Below are 16488 nucleotides of genomic sequence, written 5' to 3'. Positions count from 1 at the left end.
GTTTGAGAGGAAGATGCCTTCAGCCTGGAGGCGGGGAGTGTTTGTGTGTGGAACAACACGGTGCACTGCAAGGTCAGGCTGGAACCAAGGGGGCAAAAATAGAGCTGGAGATGCCTCCAGCAAACGTGAAGCTGCTCTGAGCTGGAAGGGAAGTGGAGCTGGGGGTTTAATTACCTCCCACCATCTTGCCCGTGGTGCTGAGGTATTTCCTTCATGACTTTCTCAGGCTAAAAATTACCAAAACCTGAAGAGAAACAACTCTTCCACCGCCGTGTTTACGTGAGAAAATTGGCTGGGGCACAACAGTGTGGCCACTGTAGCCTGGAATAAGCCTGTGCTTCTTCTGGGAGTGAGGATCTCTGCTGGAAGTTGTCCTGCGAGGGCTCAGAAGGGTTTGGGGCCAATCTCCTCCTGTGGAAAAGTGCGTGCCTCAGTTCCCACTTCTGTAAAATGGGGTTAAAAATATTCTCCCTCCCTCCCAGGAGCGTTGCCACACTCCATCCCCCCCACGGCAGTTTGCTAAAGACCACAGAGTTTTTTCCACCGGGGTGAAAAAAGAAAAAAATAATTGCTAAATAAAAAAATAACTGGCTGCTGGTTTCAATGGCATTCCCAATAAATGGTGCTGGAAGTGCTTCGTGCACAGGGAGGGAGTGCAAATAACTGGAACCTGTCACAGAATCCTGGGCTGGGTTGGGTGGGAAGGGAGCTTAGAGATCCCAAAGGGCAGGGACACTGTCCCTGGGTGCCCCAAACCTGGCCTTGGGCACTGCCAGGGATCCAGGGGCAGCCACAGCTGCTCTGGAAATTCCAGCCCAGCCCCTCCCAGGGAGCAATTCCTCCCCAATATCCCATTTAAATCCATTCTCCATCAGTTTCAAGACCATTCCCTGGCTCCTGTCCCTGCAGCCCTTGTCCCCAGTCCCTCTGCAGCTCTCCTGGAGCCCCTTTAGGCCCTGCCAGGGGCTCTGAGCTCTCCCTGGAGCTTCTCCTCTCCAGGGAGCACCCCCAGCTCTCCCAGCCTGGCTCAGCCTCAGGAATTAAAGACTCACAGCTCTGTTCACTCCTAATGATGATGATGATGATAATAATAATAGTAATAAATGTGATGTTTTCATTACACGAATGCCCAGCAGCCTCTCCGAAAATCGCTGAAAAGGCTAAAAGAGACCCCAGGATCATTTAAGGCTTTAGCTGAACCCAGGTGGTTCCTGACCTTGGCAGTGTCTGAGTTCCCTGCTGTGCTCTGTGGCATTCCAGAGGCAATCCTGCCCAATTCCAATTCTGCCCAATTCCAGGGCTGTTTATTCGCCCCAAACCCAGCCAGTGCCTTTGGGAAGCCGCTGGGGATGGTGCTGGTTTGGTTCAGGAGCAGGAGCAGCATGAGGGGTGAAACCATCACATTCATCATCATCATCATCATCATCATCATTATTATTATTATTATATTGAATAGGTTATTTATTTATTCATTATTATTTATTACCATCATGCAGGTTTTGAGATGCATTATTCATGTTTTTGGGTGCATTTTGCAGATTTTTAGGCTATAATTATGCAGGGTTTAGGATGCATTGTGCCACCTTTGGGATGCATTTTGCACCTTTAGGTGTATTTTGCGGGTTTAGGATTCATTTTGCAGGTTTAGGATGCATTTTTCACGTTTTAAGGTGCATTTTGCAGGGTTTATGATGCATTTTTCAGGTTTGGGGCTCTAAGGAAGCGAAGGGGCAGCCTCAGGTGAGGTGTTGTTGCTCTGGAGCCTCCCTGGGCTGGAGCTGCTTTGGGATCCGGGGTTTGACTGTGGCTCCCAGCCGGCAGAAAACGCTTTGTGCTGCTGTTTGTGTCCATCAGAGCTGGGGCTGAGCACCAGGGGGGAGGTGGCAGCCAAAACCTGAGCCCTGCAGTGGAGATTTGGAGGCGAGCAGGTGTAGAGACAGAGATGTGTGAGTTCAAACAGCAGGAATGCCCCAATCCAAGTCCTTGGAGCTGGGAATGAGGATCTGCCGGCACTCAGGGATGGATCCAGCCTGGCCTGGGAGACCTCGGATGTGGATGAGGCTCCAGGAGAGCTGCAGAGGGACTGGGGACAAGGGCTGCAGGGACAGGAGCCAGGGAATGGCTTCCCAGTGCCAGAGGGCAGGGCTGGATGGGAGCTTGGGAACTGGGAATTGTTCCCTGGCAGGGTGGGCAGGGGCTGGGCTGGAATTGCCAGAGCAGCTGTGGCTGCCCCTGGATCCCTGGCAGTGCCCAAGGCCAGGCTGGACACTGGGACACTGGGAGGTGTCCCTGCCGTGGCTGGGGTGGCACTGGGTGGGATTTAGGGTCCTTCCAACCCAAACTATTCCAGGATTCTGGAATTCACACGTTTGGATCCTCAGGTTTGAGCAACATCTGCTGAGCTGCCGTGGATCTCTGAGGGGAGAGGAAACCCTGGGCTGAACTGGAGAGATCTGCGTTCAATTCCAGCTTGGGTCACACATTCCCTGTTCCTGCCAGGGCCTAAAGGGGCTCCAGGAGGGGGACTGGTGACAAGGTGCAGGGACAGGACACAGGGAATGTGTCCCACTGGCAGAGGGCAGGGCTGGATGGGAGATTGGGAAGGAATTGGGAGGAATTGTGTGTCAAGCACAAAAACTCTCACCAAAAATTGTGGCTGTTCAGGGCTTTGGGGGATTTTTGAGCCCATTTTTGCCACATCAGAGTTTGGGCCGTGTGTTTTAATAATCCCTGATTGAGCTCCAGGTGATGAAACATGCTCCTTTGTCACACAAATAAACGTGTTGGGTTCTTCCCAGGCCAAACAAAGCTCAGGAGGGATGGAGAAGGTTCTGTGAGGGGTCTGGGGTGCAAAAAGTTCAGGTTTTATTGAAAAACAAAAGGTGCTGAATTTGTTCTTTCCTTGAGAGTGAGGAGTTTGAACCGGGGAGGGCTCTTGGTGCGGGAAACAGCTTTGGAGAGGGGTTTGCTGGGGCAAAAGGAGGGTTCTGGTCAATGAATGTGGGAAGTCAGAGGCTCAACATGGAATTGGGAGCACAGGAACATCGTGGGAATGCCCCCACAGCTCCACGGGGCTGGGACCTGCAGCTCTGCCCTGCACAGACCCCAAATCCCTGGGTTAACGAAGGGGGTGGCTCAGGGGACCCCCAGACCTGGCACTTCACCTTCCTGCAGCAGCTCCGGGGCTGTGCCAGGGCTCCAGTCGCCTTTCCCAAGGCGAGGACAGACCACCTGGGGCTCAGGTGGATAAAACACCCTGAATATTTTATATTCAGCTGTGGGCATGGCTCATTCCTGCATCCACCAGGGTGGAATTTGCTGTTGTGGCTCCATGTGCATCGTTTGCTGCTCAGGGCAGGGTCTGTCCCGTCCCCAGCAGCCTCTCCTCCCCCTGGGTGTGTGAGAGAGGCAGAGCAGGGGATGTTTTCCATTTCTCCCTGTTATTTCTGGCTCGGCTGCCTGCTCTGTAATCGCTGTGGAAACTGTTATGCTTGGGGGTTCATCAAGGAAACGCCGCGAGCTCTTCTAGGGAGAAAATCTCTCCAGCAAGTGGCTGCGAGAGTGGTTTCATAAGGGCTGCCTTTAATTGGGAACAGCGTTTCCAGGAGGGTTTTTTGCTGGCTCTGTTTCCGAGGGAGGCGAGGAACAGCTGAAGGGAAAGGGCAGAGAAGAGCCCCCGGTGTGCTGGGGAAAGGAGGGATTGGGGTTGGGACTCTGCTGCTGCTTCAGGGGGGGAAATAATAAAATAAAATAAAAAAAAAAAAAAAAAGAAATAAAACAAAATAAAAAGAAATAAAATAAAATAAAAATAAAATAAGATAAAATAAAAGTAAATCAGGTTTTTGTTTTGAAGAGGGAAAGAATAAAAAAAGAGTTTGGAGAGGGCAGGGGGTGTTTTTGGGGCCCTGGCTTGGAGGGATGAGGTGGGATCCATTAATGGTGTCCCTTAATGGTCCCAGCAGCTGAGCCATGGCCACGAGTGGCCCGGGGTGGCTCCCAGGGCTGGATTTGGGGTCCTGTGTTCATTGACCCCAAACCCTCCAGGCCTTTGGGAAGCTGCTGGGGATGGAACTGCTCCAGCCCCAGGGGTGAAACCATCGCTGCCAAACCGGAGAGATTCCCTCACCCCGGGGCAGGGCTGTGCTTGTGCTGCAGCTAAACCCTGCAGGGGCAGGTTTTGAGATGCATTATACAGGTTTGGGATGCATTTTTGCAGATTTTAGGATGATTTTTTCAGGTTTTGGGATGCATTTACAGGGTTTAGGATGAATTTTGCAGCCTCTAGGATGAATTTTGCAGGTTTTGGGTTGTGCTTTGCAGGTTTTAGGATGCATTTGCAGCTTTTAGGATGAATTTTGCAGGGTTTTGGGATGCATTTTGCAGGTTTTGGGATGGATTTTGCAGGTTTTGGGATGAATTTTACAGGGTTTAGGCGCATTTTACAGGGTTTATGATGCATTTAGCAGGTTTGGGGCTCTAAGGAAGCAAAGGGGCAGCCCCAGGTGAGGTGTTGTTGCTCTGGAGCCTCCCTGGGCTGGAGCTGCTTTGGGATCCGGGGTTTGACTGTGGCTCCCAGCCGGCAGAAAGCGCTTTGTGCTGCTGTTTGTGTCCATCAGAGCTGGGGGCTGAGCACCAGGTGCTGTGGTGTCCCCAGGGGAGTCTCTCTGAGCCCCTGGGGCCGCTGCAGGAGCTGCTCTGGGGCTCACCTGGCTCTGCTCACCCAGGTGTCAGGTGTTCCTCACAGAAACCACAGAACTGCTGCACAGATGGGCTCAAACACTGCTCAGAAACCGGGCTCCAGAGAAGCACCAAACCAATTCTGTAGGTGCAGCACGAACAGAGAGCTCCTACCTGAGCACCTGGGGCTGTGCTCCTGATTGTCCCTCAGCAAACCACAGCCTGGGCTGCTCAATCCCACCTCTGAGTGGAAAATAAACCCAGAATTTCTGCTCTGTTGGTGCTTCCTACACTGTGAGGGGCAGGGATCTGCTGAGCTGAGTCCTGGGGCTGGACGGGGCCACTGCTGCTGCTGGGGATCCCTGGATCCCGTTGGGTTTTCTGCTCACTGAGGGGTTGGGAGCTGTGGATCCCTGGATCCCGTTGGGTTTTCTGCTCACTGAGGGGTTGGGAGCTGTGGATCACTGGATCCCATCAGTTTTCCTGCTCCCAGAGGGGTTGGGAGGATGCTCCAGAGCTGTGCCATGGGGGATAAACTTTCATTCACGTTCATTGTTGTTCACCACTGATTTAGAATCAGCCTCAACATCCCTGGCTGGAAATTTCCCGTTCCCAGGAAAACTGGGTGGTGCTCCCGGTGGCAGGCAGAGGGAAGGGAAAGGGCTGCCCCAGCTGGCTTTGGAGCCTTTCCTGGGGTGTTGTATTTATTTTATTTGTATCTATTTAAGAGGGCTCTTTGTCCCCGAGAGGCCGAGCAGGAAGGAGGAAAGGCTCTTTGTGCTGTAATTCATGGCTGAGGTCAAATAGGTATTGGATGGTTTGCATTTTAATAATTACCCCAAGAGGTGACTCCGAGTCTCCTCCCGCTTTACTTTGGGCTCTCTGTTTGCTTCACCCTCCCCAGGCCGTGGCAGCAGCCCTGGGTGACCTCTGCCCGTGGACTGATGTGGCACCCAGGGGTGCTGGCAGCCTCACCTCCCCGCGGTGAGACAGAGCCGGCAGCCGGGACGGCACATCCCTGCAACCGGAATGACCTCAGCCATGAATTATTCATCCCGCTTTTAATTCTGCATCCATCACTGCCCGCCCTGACACCCCCGGGACGGCTCCGGAGGGCTTTGGAGCTCAGACTTCACACATCCCCTGCCGCCTCCGGCTTTTCCAAACTTTCAGCCCAAACTGCTGCTCTCCCCGGAGCTCTGAGTGCCGCAGAGGATGCTGAGGATCCCTCCAGGCCCTGGCGTGAGCAGGAGCTGCTTTTTCCTCCAGCTGTGGCCAGGGGTGTGTTGGGTTTTTCTCCTCAGCCTCTCTCAGCTCATTTGTAGCCCAGCAGGAAAATTCTGCTTTTCTTAGGACCTTGTGCTCCAGGGCTTCCTGCAGGGAGCTCCCCCAAAAGCAGGAGCTGAAGATGTTTGGTCTTGTGCTGCAGCTTTGCTTCCTATTTTTTTTTTTTTTTAAAGGATGAAGGGTGGCCTGGCAGCAGGGCACTGACATTGAGGATGATCTGCATTAGTTTCTCCTGGATGTGGCTGTTTCCTTCCCTGCCTGTGTCGTTTGGCTCGTGGGTTCAGCATTGCTGTGACCCAGAAGGAGACCCCTCGGAGATCTTTGTGGGATTTTCTTCTCCCCTTGCAGCCAGGGGCACTTCGGGGATCTCAGAGCACTTCCAGAACTTTGGGATGGATGGAATTCGTGTGCAAGCCCCGGAGCTGCCCTTGTGGTTGTTTGACACTTGGTTTTATAGAACAAAAATAGGGGCAGGAGAGGGGACAAGATGATTTTGTGCCCCTGTCCAGGCTCCAGCTGCAGCTCTGCAGGATCTGGGCAGGGTGAAGTGCTCAGAGCAGCTCTGGGGCTCTGCTGCACCCCTGAAACCGCCAGGGCCTGTCCCTGCAGCTCCCCAGTGCCTCCCAGTGCCAAACTGGGAGCCGGAAGGGTCATCCATCACTTTGGGGCAAACCCAGCACAGATCATGAAGGATTCTCCAGTTGGGATCGAACCTAAAGGGTCTCTGCCATGGGAAACCAAATGGGGAATTTGGAGCTTTTCGAAGTGACAATGGCCAGGGGAGCTCTTGAGTCTGGTCCTTGGGGGCTCTGCTCCTCAAGGGATGGGCTGGGGGTGCTCCATGGAGAGGAGAAGCTCCAGGGAGAGCTCCGAGCCCCTGGCAGGGCCTAAAGGGGCTCCAGGAGAGCTGCAGAGGGACTGGGGACAAGGGCTGCAGGGACAGGAGCCAGGGAATGGCTTCCCACTGCCAGAGGGCAGGGCTGGATGGGAGATTGGGAACTGGGAATTGTCCCCTGGCAGGGTGGGCAGGGGCTGGGCTGGAATTGCCAGAGCAGCTGTGGCTGCCCCTGGATCCCTGGCAGTGCCCAAGGCCAGGCTGGACACTGGGACACTGGGACGTGTCCCTGCCATGGGATGGGATAACTTTTGGGTCCCTTCCCATCCAAACCAGTCTGAGATTTTATGATTTATGATTATAACTAAGAGAAATCCTCATTATCAACTATTAATTATTAATCATCACTTATGACCAAATATCTTCTATTTTATCTTTATTAATAACATCATCGATATATTTATTCTTATCATTGTTCGTAATATAAAATATGATACTTTATGCTATAAGTCCAAGCAGCACCCCAGGCCCCAATGACCCCAAACCCCTCAAACCCCACATTTTCCCCATTTCCCTCCTTCCCAGCCAGCCCCAGCCCTCTCTGGCTGCTCCAGCCTGTCCTGTCCCGGGAGGAGCTGCTGGCGATGGCCGCGATGAAATTTTAATTAAATGCGGGTAATTTGTAGTGAAGGCAGCGAGGGGCTTTGGGGGAGAGCTGCAGCTGCTGCCGGCCCGGCCCAGGTCCACTTACCCCGGCTTTTATTCTCCAGCCCCTGGTGAATATTTTATGGCTCTGCTTTGTTGCCATCCTTCCTGTGAGTCATTTTTCCAGCAGAACCCCGTGCTGCCCGAGTTATTTAACCCCCTTTTTTATTTTTTTATTTAATCCTTTTTTTTTTATTTAACCCCCTTTTTTATTTAACCCCTTTTTTATTTGACCCCTTTTAAAATTTTACCCCCTCTTTTTAAATTGAGCCTTTTTTTTTTTTTTTTGTAATTTAGGTTCTTTTTATTTAACCCCTTTTTTATTTAACCCCTTTTCTATTTATCCCCCTTTTTAACCCCTTTTAAAGTTTAATCCCTCTTTTTTATTTAACCCCCTTTTAAATCTAAGCCCCTTTTTTTATTTAAGTCCTTTTTAAAATTTAACCCATTTTTTGCATTTAACACTTTTTGTCTATTTAGCCTCTTTTTATTTAACCCCTTTTTATATTTAACCCTTTTTAAATTTAACCCCTTTTTAATATTTAACCCCTTTTATTTAACCCCTTTTTTATTTAACCCCCTTTTAAAATTTAACCATTTTTTAAAATTTAACTTTTTAAAAATGATTTAGCGCCTTTGGAGGGCTGCAGGCTGGGCTGGGGACCTGCTGGAGGACGGGGATTTTGTGTCCTGGCTCAGTGCTGCTGCTTTGCTGTGAAGTGTCGGGGGACAGGAGCTGCTCTTGTGCTCGGCCTGCCCGGGGGAAAGTGGTGGAGCATCCCCAAATCCCCTGGAAATGTCCCTAAATCTCCTGGAAATGTCCCCAAATCCCCTGGAAATATCCCCAAAAAACCTGGAAATGTCCCTAAATCCCCTGGAGGCATTCCCAGAACTCCAGGAGAACCCCTCAAATCCTCTGGAGCATCCCTAAATCCCCTGGAGGCATCTCCAAAACTCCTGGAAATATCCCTAAATCCCCTGAATATATCCAAAAAAACCCCTGGAAATATCCTCAAATCCCCAGAAAATATCCCCACATGCTCCGGTGGCATTCCCAAATCCCCTGGAAATATCCCCAAATCCCCTGGAAATATCCCCAGGAAATATCCCCAAACTCCCTGGAGCAACCCCAAGTCCCCTGGAAATATCTCCAAATGCCCTGGGAATATCCCCAACCCCCCTGGATTCATCCCCAACCCCCCTGGATTCATCCCCAGGTCCCCTGAATTCTCAGGCTCAGGGTTGGAAGCTGTGGCAGAGGTGGAAATTTGCAGGCTGTTGTTTTCCCCCATCGTGGCTGAGCCCAAAATTGAGGGGATTCAGTGAAATTCTGGACCTGGAAAGGAGAGTTTGGAGCTGACAGTTTGGGGGTGTTTGTGCAGCCTCCGAGTGATGGGATGAGACCTTCTGGAGGGATTTCCTGCTGTTCATTCCCCTTTTCCTGCTGCTCACTTTCCTTGGTGTTCACTCCCCTTTTCCTGCTGTTCACTCCCCTTTTCTCTATCCCACCCTGGAATTCTGCCTGTGCAGGTGTGGCTCTCGCTGCACCCTGAAAGTTCTGTCCACACTAAAACCTCTCCAGTGGCTTTCCTGAACCATCTCTTGACCCTTTTTTCCCCCCAGGTTTTAATTTCAGAAGGCGGCTCAGGGCTGGTTTTTGGGGCATTCCTTGTGCCCAGACCCTGGAGCTGCCCACAGCTCTGTGCTCTTCCTCTGCTCCTCCCTGCAGCCTCACGGCCCCGAGGGCAAAAAATACACCCAGGTTTCATTTCAATAACTGCAGTGGAAACTTTCTATGGAAAGAAGCCACCCCAAAAAAAGCCCCTGAAAGAACAAAGCCCCACAGAACGACTTCCTTTCGCTGCCTTCTTTTCCGTTTGCATCAGCCCTTGGCCTCCCTGGGGCTCTGCACTTGTGGTTCTTTGGTGTCATCCAGCAGAAGTGCAGCACAACCCCTGTGCACGCAGGAGAATTCGATGCTTTGTGGGGTTTTTAAATCTCTCTGATAAGGGGAAAAGAAAAAAACAACAATCAAACCCAAAAAAACTCAGCTGCTCTTGGTACAAATGGAGTCAGGGGCATGAGTGGAGTGAAAAATGGGAATTGTGCAGGGAGATGCTGCTGTGCTGTCCTCTGGGTGGGGAGGATGGAGAAACGGAGGGGAGGTGCAGAACTGGCCAAAATGGGAGAATTCTGGGAGGAGATGGGAATTCTGAGGGATTTAAGCTGTGGGGCTGGGAGAGCTCAGCTCATGGGGGGAGGCTTTGTCACAGAGCCATGGGATGGTTTGGGAAGGGACCCTAAATCCCCTCCAGTGCCAGCCCAGCCGTGGCAGGGACACCTCCCACTGTCCCTGAAACTGCTGAAGGTTCTCATTTCACGTTCGGAGATTGACAGCTCGGGTTGGAAAAGGTTGTTAAATATATCTGAAATCTGGTGGCTTCACAGGTTCCTGCTGCTCCAGATTTCCCAAGGGGAGGGGTGACGTGGGAAGAACATTCCCTGTCCCCTCTTCAGGCAGGAGTGGGAATGCTCACACTGGGCCAGGGGGGCTTGGGAAGGGGAAAAATCATGGAAAGATTTGGGTTGGAAGTAACTTAAAGCTCATCCAGTGCCACCCCCAGGGACACCTCCCAGTGTCCCAGGCTGCCTCTTCCCGGCTGCCTGGAGCACGCAGGGGTGTCTGGCTCTGTCCTCAGAGCTCAGCTGGGGCTGCCCAGAGCTGGGATCCTGTGTGGGAATTGCCAGGGAACTCCTTTGTCTCCTCTTTTTATCCCAAGGGCTTTGGCTTCCCCTTTGGAGTGATCACAGAATCCTGAGATGGTTTGGGTTGGAAAGACCTTAAATCGCACCCAGTGCCATGGCAGGGACACCTCCCAGTGTCCCAGTGTCCAGCCTGGCCTTGGGCACTGCCAGGGATCCAGGGGCAGCCACAGCTGCTCTGGCAATTCCAGCCCAGCCCCTGCCCACCCTGCCAGGGAACAATTCCCAGTTCCCAATCTCCCATCCAGCCCTGCCCTCTGGCAGTGGGAAGCCATTCCCTGGCTCCTGTCCCTGCAGCCCTTGTCCCCAGTCCCTCTGGCACCCCCAGCTCTCCCAGCCTGGCTCTGGATCTACCCAGGGGCTCCCCCTGATTCCTTTCAGCAGTTCCACACCTTCCCTGTGTTTATCCAGTTTGTAAAGCCCCCAGATGTCCCGGTTTGGGGCTCAGTGTGACAGCACAGGGCAGTGCAGGACGTGTCCCCTGGGCTGCTGGTGGCAGGGTGCTGGCTCTGTCTGGCTGCCTGCTCCTGGATATTCCCTCTCTGGCGGCTGCAGAGTGACATTTTTCATTTTTCACCGCTGGGAAAATGGAGCAAAGAATTTTTACCTTAATGGGTCGTTAGGGCACAGGTCTGAGCATCTGATCTGCAGAACTCTGTGCCTGGGTGACATTTTCTGCTCCCACATGGAGCTAATGGCCAATCCCCTGCACAGACACTTTGGGTGGTTTTTCTGTTTTCCCTCTCTCCTCTCTGACTGATTGCATCCTCAAGAGCTGCTGGTTCAATCTCAGTTCACAGCCTCTCTCCACTTCCTTTCGAGCAGCAGAGAACTTTTTCCTCTGCAGAAGTGTGAAAACCTTGAAGTGCCTCTCGCTGCTGCTCCGAGTGATTTCTGAGGGCAGAGGTCATCCTGAGCAGCCCCGAGGTGCCACACTGGGGTAAAATAAACCCGAGGAGGGGCAGGAATGGGCCACAGGAGTCATTTAATGTTGTTTTTGGTGCAGTCTTGGCGTGGTTGCGAGGGAATTGAACAACCAGCAGCTGCCACAGGCACTGAGGGGCTCAAGAGCTGATTTATTTTGAGGGTCTCGTGTTTGGATTGTGCTTTCAGAACTTGGGAAAGGAGGATGAGGATCCCCTGGGGGTCCTGAAGTCAGGACATGCCTGGAGTTATGCTGCTGGAGAGCCAATTCCATGGATCCTGGAGAGGCTGGAGCTGCTGCTCTGAGGAGCCACATCACAGAATCCTGGAATTGTTTGGGTTTTTAAGAGAAGGGACTTTAAAACTCCTCTTGTTCCACCCCCCCAGGGGCAGGGACAGCTTCCACCATCCCAGGAGGCTCCAAACACCCCCAGGGCCCCAGGGGCAGCCACAGCTGCTCCTGTCCCCTCCAGGGGGGTGACAATTGGGGTCCCATCCCACCTTCCATCCCAGAGTTTTACACGGACAGCACCTTGTGCTCTCCTGCCCTTACAAAAATTCATATCCCAGCCACGGAAATGGATTCCCAAAAATCCCCTCCCTGAGTCAGGGCAGGCTGGCAGCCCCTGGGAGTTCCTGGGGGCTGGTGGCACTGCCAGACCTGGCCTGGGACACCCCCAGGGGCAGCCACAGCTGCTCCTGTCCCCTCCAGGGAGGTGACAATTGGGGTCCCATCCCAGAGGTTTACCCAGACAGCACCTTGTGCTCTCCTGCCCTTACAGACCCTGCTGCAGCTTCAGCATCTGCACGGCGCAGAGTGACCCCGGGGGACCTGGGGCCTGGGGAGGTCCCTGGTGGAGCTCTGGAGGAGAAGCCAGAGAAATTCCCTTGTCCCCGAGTTCAGAGCAGCACAAACCGCTGCAGTCGCTGCTCCCTGCTCACACCTGCAGCACCTTCAGCTCCAGGTGAGCCCTGCTCCCCTCAGAGCACAGCTCCAGCTTCTCCAGGCCTTGGGAAACAGAGGGCAATGCTGGGCTGGGCACGGGAGATAAAGGACCCCAGAGGGTTCCCCAGGAGGAGAGGTCGGGGCTGGTCCCACCCTGGTGACCGTGGTCAGCCCAGAGTGACCAGGCCTGGATTTAATTCCCTGGAAGATGACACCAAAGTTCTGCTTAAGCACGGCCCTGGTCTCACCACTGACGTTCATTCATCCTGATTCATTGCTCAAAGCACAAGAGGCCAGGCAGGAAATGAGCAAAAAGCATTACTGAGAAAAAAAAAAAAAAAAAAAAAAAAAAAAAAAAAAAAAAGTAAAAAAAAATCTCTGATTTCACACTTAAGGGTGTGGGGAGCGAAGCTTTGAGGATGCTGCTCTTGCTGCACTAGAATATATTCACTTTTTTTTTGGTTTTGGCTCATGAAGGGCTCTTTCCTCTCACCCTCAGGAGCAGTGGATGCAATTAAGCTCAGCAGCAATGTCATCAGGGGAAATGGCACAGAAATGGGGGAGTTTTGGGTTGAGTTTTTTTTCATCTGAGTGGGTGAATGGCCACTGCAGAGATTCAGTTCCTCAGTGCTGTCACCTCCTGAGGATTTCAGCTTGGCTGGGCTCAGTTTTGAGCTCCGAATCAGGAGCCTGGATGGTTTGAGCTGCTCGTTGCTTTGGCCTCCTCTTGTGCTGTGGGAGGATGTTTGGGATGCAGAAGCGCTGGGGGAGATGGAAATCCCAAATCCTGCCCTGCACAGCTCCGTGCTGTGCCCTACAGAGCTGCTTTCAACCCCAAACAGGGGATTTCCACCTCAGATGTCTCTGGAAGCTTTTATCCCACGGGACAGGAGCAGAAGGCCCCTCCTGGCTGAAGGGAGTGCCCCAGGGACACAGGTTAATGCTTGGCCAGAGTCTTATTACCTGTAAATGTATCAGTCTCTGAGGGTCGGGCCTCGGCAGAGAAGTGGATAAAATTAATTAGCCAGGCTGCTCTTTAGAGGTGTTTTGTAAAGCCACAGGTTTAATAAGGAAAAATAACAAAATAACAAATGTTACAGAAAACAAAAGACAAGCTGCACACAGGTGTCTGAGAAGACCCCTGACACCCTGCTAGAAACACTCCAAAAGGCTTTTTCTTCTTTTGTGCTCCTCCCTAAATAGGGAATGTTTTAGGAAGCACAGTCTGGCTCACAGCCAGTTGAGATCCAGGGTTTGAGGGACGGTGCCAAGGTCCAAGAGATGCTTCTCTCCTGAGCCAATCACTGCCAGGAGGGGATGGAAAAATCCAGGTAAACTTCCTAAAATGTCTGTCTAGAGGTGACCTGGAACTCTTTCCCTGTTTGGAAACACCTGCTGGGGGTGTGGGGGATGCTTTCCTACACCCCAACCTCTCCTCTGGGGTCCTTTATCTCCCGTGCCCAGCCCAGCATTGCCCTCTGTTTCCCAAGGCCTGGAGAAGCTGGAGCTGTGCTCTGAGGGGAGCAGGGCTCACCTGGAGCTGAAGGTGCTGCAGGTGTGAGCAGGGAGCAGCGACTGCAGCGGTTTGTGCTGCTCTGAACTCAGGGACAAGGGAATTTCTCTGGCTTCTCCTCCAGAGCTCCACCGGGGACCTCCCCAGGCCCCAGGTCCCCCGGGGTCACTCTGCGCCGTGCAGATGCTGAAGTTGCAGCAGGGTCTGTAAGGGCAGGAGAGCACAAGGTGCTGTCTGAGTAAACCTCTGGGATGGGACCCCAATTGTCACCTCCCTGGAGGGGACAGGAACAGCTGTGGCTGCCCCTGGGGGTGTCCCAGGCCAGGTCTGGCAGTGCCACCAGCCCCCAGGAACTCCCAGGAGCTGCCAGCCTGCCCTGACTCGGGGAGGGCGACAGGAACTTTTGGGAAATCGTTTCTTTCTGTGGCTGGGATGTGAATTTTTAACTCCAGCTGCTTTCCCAGCATCAGTTCCTGGAGGTGGAAACCACCCTGATAAAAGAGGCTGCTAAAGCTGCTTCATCTCCAGTGCCTGCACTGCTCCTTTTGGTTATTTCTTTTCCCCTTTTAACCTAAAATTCTTTGTTCCAAGGCCAGGAGGAGCCGATATCTCCCAGTTAAGATGGAGCTGAGCAGCAGGAGCCCGGCTGCTGCTTCACAGGAGGCTCCTGAGCGGGGCTGGAGCTGCACTGGTCAGGGAAATGCAGGAGGGAAATGTTGGGATGTGTGTCCAGCAAGGCCAGCAGTTGTTTCATTGGTGTTCTTGTGCCTGGAGAAGCCTCAGCAGGCAGGGAGGGGTTTGACAGAATTTCCCTGCAGCAGCTCCCGCTGGGTACTTCTGAAATGTTCTCCTGATTTAGTTGAGGGTTTTTTGATTTTTGTTTGTGTTAAGGTTTGTTTGCTGGTTCGTTTATTTGTTTTAAATTTTTTACTATTCAAATGAAAATTCCCTTGTGCTAAAAGCCCGTCCTGGCACTGAGCTCTCAGGGTCTCCACAGCCAGGTGGCAGCGAGGGTTTGGTGATCACAAAATCATGGAATGGTTCAGGATCATCCCATCCCAGTGCATCCCATTCCCATCCCGTGCATGGGGAGAGGGCAGCAGGGCAGGGAAATCCTCCTGCCCACCTGGCTGGGGCTGCCCAGAGAAGTTTTTTGGCGTTTTCAGTGATCTGCCCACAGATTTCCACCTCAAATTTCCATCTCCTCCCAGCCTGGGAGCTCTGCTGTGGCTGTTCCTGCTGGGCAGGCCTGGATTCCCCTCCAGATTCCCAGGAAAATCCCAACATTCCAGATGCTGCTGCTGTGGCTGGTGAGAGCATAGGATCTGGAATCCCAGAATCCTGGAATGGTTTGGGTTGGAAGGAATCTTAAAACTCATTTAGTTCCACCCCAGTGCCATGGCAGGGACACCTCCCAGTGTCCCAGAGTGCTCCCAGCCCTGTCCAGCCTGGCCTGGGACATTTCCAGGGATGAGGAAACTTACCTTGGCCCCCTGTGCCCGGGGTGATGCTGAGAGATCCCTTCTGGCCTCTGGAGATCCCTGGGGAAATCCCAGCACATCCCAGAACCTCCCTGGTGCCAAAGAACAGGAAGAAGGAAGAGGTTGTTGGTGACAATCAAGTGTCCCCAAAGGGATGTGGGACCCCTCTGCCAGCCCAGGGAGGGCCCTGGGGGTTGAACCTTTTAAATTTTTTCTCCAGTTAAAAGGGTCATTTTGGGATTATTCGCCCTCCACTGATTCTGGCCTTCTGGGTGATGTTGGCACGTCTTGGTCTCTTCAATCTCTGTTTCTTCTCCACAAAATCGATGTAATTTTACTTCTTTCCCCTCTGCCTGTGTGAATGCTGGAGGGGCCACGGCCTCAGCTGTTAATTTGGTTAATTAAGTCGGGTAATTGAGCCACTGAGTTACTTCCTAAGGGCTTTTTCTACCCTTGGAAACAAAGAAAATTGGGAGTGCAAGGTGAAGCCACCTCCTGACGGGCTGTGCCTTAAATTCCCTGAGCCAGGAGTTGGATTCCTTCAATTCCCAGTCAGGAAACACTTCCTGGAGTTCAATCCCTGCAGTTTAGGGCTGTGACACAGCTGACAAACCCTAAAGGTGCTTTATTCCTAAAGGTGCTTTATTCCTGAAACCCCAAAGGTGATTTATTCCTTTCTCCTGTGTCCCTTGGGATGGGTGTGGAGGTCGAGGTGATGCCTCCCTGTTGTCTGGACTCAAAGTGAATCTGGAAATGTTCACCAGACACCTGCAGGTGACACCTGGGGACATGGCTGAGTGGTGCCCGTGGTGGTGTTGGACTGAATGATCCTGGAGGGCTTTTCCCAACCAGAAATGTGATTTTTGCTCTCTGGGTTTCCAGTCTGTGATCTCTCCATCCATCTCAGATCGTTCTCCTTGTCCCTATTGAGAATTCTGACAGAAATGTCCAACACCAGAAGCTCAGTGGGGCCGAGGAGGTGGAAATTTCTCTCTGTTTATTTGTTGGACATTTTGTCTCTGCATCACAGCAGATGTTTGGTTTTATTGCACTGTTCCATGTTCAGCTCCTGTTCCCTTTGTGAGCCTCAGAAATCCTGAGATCTCCCAAACCCCAAATCTCTTTCAAACCCGTATTTATCTCCCTGGTGGCCATGCCATGGATTATTCCTGCCTCACCAGCTCACCCATCGCCCCTGAAGTGTCTTTTTCTTTCTTTCTTGTTTCTTCCAGACCATTTCTACAATTTATCAAGACCATTTCGACTCCTAATCCTGGCCTCCGAAGCGCCTGCAGCCTGGCCCAGCCTGGGAGCCACAGCAATTTCAGTAAGGAAAAAAATCTTATTTTCCATCCTC

The 16488-nt window shown here is 52.5% G+C and overlaps 1 protein-coding gene across 3 annotated transcripts in view; it reads left to right on the top strand.

The window, feature by feature from the left end:
- HIVEP3 (HIVEP zinc finger 3) overlaps window positions 1-16488 on the top strand; it is a 149675-nt gene that overhangs the window by 36267 nt on the left and 96920 nt on the right. For all 3 annotated transcript variants that reach the window (XM_066335325.1, XM_066335324.1, XM_066335326.1), the window contains exon 2: window positions 16364-16458. The gene's annotated coding sequence lies outside the window, so the exon portion shown is untranslated. The remainder of the gene's footprint in view (window positions 1-16363; window positions 16459-16488) is intronic.

Source organism: Sylvia atricapilla, chromosome 24 (assembly GCF_009819655.1).
Source record: "Sylvia atricapilla isolate bSylAtr1 chromosome 24, bSylAtr1.pri, whole genome shotgun sequence".
Lineage (NCBI taxonomy): Eukaryota > Metazoa > Chordata > Aves > Passeriformes > Sylviidae > Sylvia > Sylvia atricapilla.
This window is presented reverse-complemented; position numbering and strand designations above follow the sequence as displayed.